Source organism: Coffea arabica, chromosome 8e (genome assembly GCF_036785885.1).
Source record: "Coffea arabica cultivar ET-39 chromosome 8e, Coffea Arabica ET-39 HiFi, whole genome shotgun sequence".
Taxonomy (NCBI): domain Eukaryota; kingdom Viridiplantae; phylum Streptophyta; class Magnoliopsida; order Gentianales; family Rubiaceae; genus Coffea; species Coffea arabica.
The window spans coordinates 12807067-12815727 of NC_092324.1; the positions used below are offsets into that span (position 1 = coordinate 12807067).

Sequence of the window (8661 nt, forward strand, 5' to 3'; positions counted from 1 at the left end):
GCAAATAAACCTAATCCCAAAGTTAACCTCAAAAGCCGGCAACTCTTGAGGCAACCTTGGGGACTTATCTACCCACCCCTCAAACCCCTTAGAAGCGATGTGATAATATCACTAGCCTCCCTTGAAGTTTGTAAAATTACACAAACCTCTCTTAAGGTTAAGGTTTTGATAACAAATTAGTCTAATTAGAAAAAGTAACATTAAAAAAGTACTTTAAGAAAAGAGATGAAACTTTGATTCCATAAATACCCCTTATACATGTATATAAATTATATTAGTAAAAAAAATAATTAAAATTTAGAAATAATTAATACACATATTTTATCACTCACAAAGTTCACATTTAACAAATTAGACAACACAAATAAATAAAAACTACACTAATGATCACAAGATTCAACAAAATAGACTAGTCATCTTTTTTAACATGATGTTTGCTATGATTTTTATGATTTTAAACACAAAAATTTTTTAATTTTGCTTTTCTTTTCCCTTCATTCCCCAAAATAGACTAATCATACCCAGAATATAAAATCCACCCCCCTCTTAGTTCTTAAATTTTAACCGTTGGCACTCTATAGCTAAAGTATGAAATTTATCTAGTAGTTTTAATTCCTAAACTTTGAGTATCACTTGCTTACTATTTCATTAGTTTTGATATTTTTGTAGGATGGATTTTATATTTTAGAAAGTAAGGTGTGCAAAACTAAAGTGCAATGTATTTTAAACTTTAGGAGGTAAAGCGTCTAAAAATAAAGTTTAAAAGTTGAGTCGAATGTATCTACTATTTAAGGGATCAAAGTAAAGTTTACTTTAAGTATCTTGTAGTCATGTAGTAATTTCGATCTACTTTCTTATTCCATTGCTTGGAAAAATTCTAGACTATAAGTCAACAGGTTCACTTATTGTAATACAACACGGCCAGGAAACTCATAAGCAATTTCACTCTACTTTTTTTTATTCAATAACAAATAGTGACCCCTTATATATAGAAGTTGACCTTTGACAAAAAAAAAAAAAAAATAGTGACCCCTTACCTGCTACTACTACTTTGTCCGTTATGATGGACCGTCTCCATTGCAAAAAGTCTTGCACTTATGGTTTGTATTTTGGTTGAAATCATCATCTTTCTCTGAATGCTCTCTTCTCCTTATACTTAAATTTTGAGTGAGCAGGTGCACGACATACTGGGAATTTTTTGCACGTTCATCAGATCATCAGCTATTACAAGAGATTTCATTTTCTCCCAAGTAAGTGCTGAATTTTGTTTCATTTTCTTAAACTTAAAGTTTTTTTTTTAAATCGTAGCTTCACCATATGGAGCGATTTCTTTTGCAAATTCTACAGATCAGCTATTGCCAGAGTACTCATTCATTCAAAAGTAAGCGCTGAGTTTCTTTTCGCTTCATCAAACACGTCTTTTGATTCAAAATATAGCCTCTGTGTTGTGTTTTTAACATTACTTCTACGAGTATATTCTTGTTTGCTACCAAATAACCTTTAGGGCTGGGATTTGGCTTCCTGTTATTCATGTTTTGATACAACAGTTTGGAAGCATGTGCTTTGTACATTACCCGTGTTTCTTTGTATATAATTATTTTGAGTACTATATTTTCATGAAAGAAGTAAGAAGGGTAAAATATATAAATATTTAAACTTGATGAAGGCATTATAATAATTTTGTTTGGATAGGGTATTATTTGAAATATTATTTGGAATAACTACTGTAGTACTTTTTGTGATGTGATGTATGTGAGATAAAAAGGTGATTGGAAATATAAAAAGGTGGGTTGGAAAATGTGTTTATGATGCAAGCGAAATATTATTTGGGATAATTTTACTATCCAAACAAATTGCATTAATGGTTATCTTGTCGGCAGATTTTAAGAGTCCTTTTGGTCATATTCTCAAATTAAATTCACATTGGATGGTGAAATAATAATTGTTTTAGTCTTTTAGACTCTTCGATCATTTTAAAATTTGAACCACTGTCGTTTCTTAAGAGCTAAAATTGTAGGAATAATTGTCTGAAGGGACCATATATAGAAGTTTCCTATCTGTTCAGATTTTGATTATTTTTAGTCTATCTTTTACAGGATTTTTTCTGGGTTTCGCAACCTTTTTTTTTTGGGATTAATATGCCAGGTGACTGATGGCTGTCAACTATGAGAACCTTTTTTATTTTATTTTATTTTATTTTGTTATCATAAGGTTTAAAACATTTCATTTCTGTATTTGATGATATCGAGCTTTTTGTACATATACCTTATACCCAAAAAAAAAAAATTGCCCTTTTCCTTTTGACATCCCTCTCCTTGCCCCTAAGAACTTAATTAACATTCACTTTCCATTTCCTCTTTTGTAATTTTCAGGTCACACTTGATGGAAGCGTTATTGGAAAGTCTGGTAAAATTTCTGAATTCTCCCATAATCCAGGAGGAGCTTGGATTGCTTTGTGGTATTGAAACAGAGTTACAAAAGCTTTCAAGCTTGCTATCAACAACCAAAGCAGTGATTGAAGATGCCGAGCAGAAGCAGTTTACTGACAAGGCAATTCAGCTTTGGCTGCAGAAGCTCAATCTTATTGCTTATGAAGTCGATGACATATTAGATGATTATGCAACTGAAGTCTCGAGAGAACCGAAGTGCAACAACATATGTTGCAATGTATTGGATTGTCTTCCAGCAACATCAAACATATGGTTTCGGCACAGGCTTGGAGCAAGGATGAAGGAAATCAATGGAAAATTTGATGCAGTTGCTGATGAGAGAATAAAGCTTGGATTAAGTGATCAGAAGCGTGGGAGCAACCACTTTTTGCTTGATTCCACTGCAACACGTGAGACTGGTTCCTTGCTAAATGAACCTGATCTAGTCCTTGGAAGGGACGAGGAGAAAGACGAGATTGTGAAAATATTGGTGAATCAAGTCAGCGATAATCAAAATGTATCAGTGCTCCCTATAGTGGGTGTTGGAGGCCTTGGAAAGACAACACTTGCACAATTGGTCTTCAATGGTAAGCGCGTAATTGAGCATTTTGAGCTAAAACTCTGGGTTTGGGTTTCAGAGGATTTTGATGTGAAGAGGATAATAAAAGCCTTAATTGAGTCTGCAAAAGGGACTTCTGCTGAAGCCCTAGGCATGGATCCTCTTCGAAGAAAACTTCAAGAGTTGTTGAGAGGGAAAAGATACTTGATTGTACTGGATGATGTCTGGAATGAGAATCCAGAGGAATGGGAGAAACTGAAATCTGTTCTGGAATGCGGCTCAAGAGGTAGTTCAATTGTCACAACAACTCGTGTGGAGAAGGTTGCCACAATAATGGGCACATTACAGAAACATTATCTGTCAAGTTTGTCAAACAATCAGTGTTGGTCATTGTTTAGGCAACGGGCATTTGGTCGTCAAGAGGCAGAAAAATATCCTAACCTTATAGCCATTGGAAAAGAGATTGTGAAAAAATGTGGTGGTGTTCCACTAGCTGCAAAGGCTCTCGGAGGCTTTCTACGATTCAAGAGAGAAGAAACTGAATGGAACTTTGTGAAATCTAGTGAGCTTTGGAACTTACCTGAAGTTGAAACACATATCTTGCCCGCATTGAGATTGAGCTACCTTAATCTTCCGGTAGAGTTGAGAGGTTGCTTTGCAAATTGTGCAGTATTTCCCAAGGGCTCTGAAATTGAAAAAGAAGAGGTAATACATTTGTGGATGGCAAATGGATTGATTTCATCTAATGGAACGATGGAAGTGGAAGATGTTGGTGATGCTGTGCTGACTGAACTACATTATAGATCACTGTTCCAAGCTATGGCGAAAGATGAGTTTGGCAGTGTCCTCACTTTTAACATGCATGACCTTGTCCATGATCTAGCTCAATCTGTAATGGAGGCGAAACAAGGTGGAACAGAGTCAAAAAGAACCATGATGTTGTTTCTGGGACATCAGCTAACAATGGCTTTTCCTATTACAAGCACAGGCATTGATCAGTTTTCTTCTTTCTTGTCAAAATGTGGTTCCTTGAGGGCGCTCATTGTAAGCTCAATGTGGTTGAAAGAACAATTTATGAAGTTGCCACTTGCAGTAAGCAACCTGCAACATTTGAGGCATCTAAATCTTTCAAGATCTGAAATTGTTGAACTACCCAAATTCAATTTGTGACTTGTGGAATTTACAAATTTTAAACCTAAATGATTGTGCTGAACTTCAAAGTCTACCCAAAGGCATGAGATTCCTCAGAAATCTTCGACATCTTTGTCTACGAGGGTGCTTGGGATTGACTCACATGCCAAGTGAAATGGGGAAGTTGACTTGCCTACGGACGTTGAGTATGGTCATCCTGGGTGGCAAAAGAGGCTTCCGACTAAGTGAGTTGAAAGACTTAAATATGCTTAGAGGAGAGCTATCAATTAGGCACATTGAGAGGGTTGAAGACAAAAACGATGCAGAAGAAGCTTGCTTAATTCAAAAACAGTCTCCGCAAGTTGTATTTGGATTGGGATTCTGAAAGAATGTTTGAAAGGCACAATGATGTGGAAGTGCTCAAAGCCTTGAAACCCTGCCCCAACCTTCAATTGCTGCATACACAAGGCTTCAATGGTTCATCTTTTCCACCTTGGATTTCAACTGTAACAAATGTTTATGTGCTCCAAAGTGCAGCGGAGTACATAGTTGGGGCCCAGGAGAGTACTGCCGCTGTTGCTGCAATGTCCCCATTGTTGAAACAACTGCAGTTAACGAGGATGCCCAACCTAGAAGGAATGTTAGGAAGAGAAGTCCAAGGTGCTGCTAATACTCCGGGGGTATTCTCTCAACTTCAATACTTGTCTTTTGTTTATTGTCCAACGTTGACATTGCCATTGCCACTTATCCCATCCCTACAGAAGTTACTTGTCTGGAAATGCCCGAACATGGCATGGGCTTCAATCTCCAATCTCACTAGTCTTAAATCCCTTATAATTATGGACATTGAAGGATTGAGTTGTTTTCCAGAAGAGATGCTACAAAATCTTAGCCTTCTTGAATCCCTGGAAATTAGGGAGATGAAGAATCTTCGAGCCTTACCCAGAAGCTTGGCTAGCCTCACGGCTTTGAAGGAGTTGGCCATCGCGCACTGTGCCCAGCTGAAGTCTCTACCAAAAGAAGGATTGCGAGGCCTTGCTTCTTTGCAGAGTTTCAATATCTACGAATGCTATAATTTGGTGAGTCTCTCAATGGGGACTAAAGCCCTCAAATCCCTAACTCATCTACGCATTTCAAGGTCAAACGCGATAACTCTGCCAGAGGAAGTCAAATATTTGCCCGCACTACAAAAACTAGAGCTGAATGATTTTCCCAATCTAACTTCAGTGCCGGACTGGTTTGGAAACCACCTAACTTCTCTTCAAGACTTGACACTAAAATATTGTCCCAAGCTTGAAACACTTCCATCCAGCATTCAAATGATGACAACACTCCAAAGTTTGACTATATTTGGCTGCGCCCTGTTGGGACCACAGTGCAAAAGGAAAGGAGAGGAATGGCACAAAATTAAGCACATCCCGGACCTGAGTATTTGATAATACAATTATGTATGTGTGGGCCTGCTTATAACATAATTATGTAATAAAGTATTTGTGTACTGTCCTGTAAGTGTGGAGAAGACCAACACTAGTACGTAATTGATACAATGCCTACTTGATATGAATTTAGTCATTTGCTAGAGGTTGTATTAAATGAAGAAGATATTTGGGATTTCATTGCAGTTCTAGTATTTTTTTTCATAATGCTATTACTTTAGACCATCCACATTTGAAAATGTAAGATTAATTATGGAAAATAAATAAATACAAGAAAGTGTAGGTAAAATTAAATAGGGAAAACATATAAATGCAAAGGAGAATAATAATTATTGATATGTATATATACATTATAAATTCGATGAATTTTAGATGTGTTAATGGGTGCCCTTGACCCAAAGAAATAACCATGAAAATTTTTTCCCTAAAAAAAAGAAGAAATGATCTATGATTGAAAATCCGAAGTATCATGTAACTTTTGATTGAGAACAAACATATTATGACTAATCTGGAACCAGAAACATAGCAGTAGGCTTAAATGAAGAAGATATTAGTATTTGATTAAAAATGTTAGTTTCTCATAATGCTATCGCTTTATACCATCCACATCTTACTTGCAACTCAAATAACGAAACTATGGTTGGATGAAGCTCATAATCATATCAAGAATGCTACTTTATATCTTGTAATTTCATGTGCACATGACTGTTTAACATTTGAGCAGTTTACTATAGGATTTCTTTCTTGTATAGTTTTATTCACAAATAATTATCTAAGAAAACAAAATTTCAGATTTTGTAACCTATCCATTGATAAAAAAAAATTTTAAATGTAAAAGATGGTCAGGCATTACAAAAAAAAAAAAGGGGAAGAAATATGATTATATTTTATAGTAATATATTTTTGTAAAGATAAGGAAAATGCCAAGGAAATTCCGTATTGTATGCCGAGGGTGCTGTCCAATATCGAGCCTCGTCTAAAGATATTCAAATTGCACCATTAGTTAATTCCTTTGCAAAAACTAGGTAGACAGTCTAAATCCACTTGGCAAACATTAGTTAATTCCTTAGACCTACTCTAGTTTTTCTTTTCTTTTCGTCTTATTCTCTTTTCTTTTCTTTTTTTTTTTTTGAATTCCTCTAGGGGCTCTGATGGCATCCCTCATGAGTTCACCTTCTCTAAAAAAACAATTGATAGAATATATTCTAAACAAAAGTGTTACAATAATATTTTCTGTAAAAATTATTCTACATAGACACAATTATGTTGACCTATTTGTTTGGGTTTGGATATAAAAGTTTACCTAAAAGCTGAAAGAAATTCAGCAGCTGTAACCCAAGTGCACAGGAGCAATCACCAAAAAAATAAAATAAAAATGTAAATGATGGGCCTCGTATACCTGGACTTTCCAAGGGGACCGAAAATGGTAGAAGACTCGCAGACCCATGACATGAGTTGGATACATGACCGACATTTCTGGCCCATATGTCAAGGCAGAAACAGCTTTGCAAACCAACGTAACTGACCAAACAGTCCAATGCAAACTAGTGTTCATTAATTTAGGTTACGTTTGGATCAAGAGATTTGACGAAAAATTTAAAATCCTTTCATATTTTTTCTAGTTATTTAGATTATTTTAAAGTTATTTAGATTATTTTAAAGTTATTTGGATTTATAAATTATCAATTATTTTAGTATTCAAAATGCATTTAAACAATCTGTAAATTACAAATCCAAATGTCTCTTAAGATATCTAAAGAATTAAAATGATTTGAGGGGATTTCAAATTCTTAATCAAATTTCTCAATCCAAGCAAAGCCTAACTGAAGTAGTTTGAAGTAATGAATTCTGTACTAATATGAAGGGAGAAACCTTTCTTGGTTGCAGAAATTTCCATCGACTTGCGGTGAAGTTTAAGCAGCAAATATTGACAATTCAGGCTAAAGATGAGATTGTATATACATTTTCTTACTAAACTGAGTTAAGGGACCTAAGAATATTCTCTCAGTCAAACATTTGAATAAAAAAAATAGATTAATCCTTTTTATACTAATAGTAGTATATACACTATCAATTTTGGATGAATGACAATTATGTAAAATTTGAATTTAAAATCTAATTTTTACACATGTTATAGATCCAATGGTAATAGTGTATACACTGTCAGTGTATATAAGATTTACTCATTATATGTTTTCCTACTACATAGGCAGCATACTAATTATCAAAAGAAAAGAAATAATCATTCAAATTAACCCCTCCTCTCCTCCTCCTCTTTAGAAAAAACTCTCTAAATAAAACTCTCTTCAACTCTCCTATGGGAGAGAGATCAAATTTTTCTGATCTTTTTCCATTGGAGGAGCCCTCTCTATAGCTTTTTTTTTTTAATTGTGTGAATAAAATCTCTCCTAAGATTTTCTAGTGAGAGTTTCTTTTCTTTTAGGGTTGTCTAGTGAGAGTTTTCTTCTCTCCTAAATTTTTTTAGTTAGAGTTTTATTTTCTCCTGAAAAATATATATTTTCCTACTACATATATAGGTATAGTACTAATTGATAACTATTTAATATAGATCTCCCAATGATTTACCTATGTGTTTTATTTAGTGCCTCCAATCTTTTGATCATGGATATTAATTATTAACAAAATTATAAAAGACATTCCAAAAAATAGTTTCTCTTTTCATAGAAGTATATCTAATTTTCTTTTACAAAACTTACGCATAACAAAGGCCTTGTTTGGCAAGCAAGTTTTTGGCTAAGTTTGTCTTCTACAAGTTTTTTAACAACTTTAACTACAACTAGGAGGCATAAATGCGCTTTGCGCGATGGAAATATAAAATGCCCTGCCCAATTTTATAGAGAGCAAAAAGCAAAATATATGAAGTATTAAAAATAATAATTTATCTAGAAAAGATATGCTGATTATTAGTAAAATTCAAAAGGAATAGATCCTTGAACATGTAGTGTACAGAGTTAAATCTGTTCAGTAATTTGTTTTGCATATAAAAACTATTTATAAAAGAAATTGCACTGATTAATTATTAGTTGAAAAAGAAAAAGAGGACATCAAAGTTACAGAAAAACATTCAAACATTCACTATCAAAAT

At 34.2% G+C, this 8661-nt stretch overlaps 1 pseudogene; it reads left to right on the forward strand.

Moving 5' to 3' along the window:
- Positions 1-1083: 1083 nt before the first annotated feature.
- LOC113704413 (disease resistance protein RGA2-like) lies at positions 1084-5740 on the forward strand (annotated as a pseudogene).
- Positions 5741-8661: the final 2921 nt, after the last annotated feature.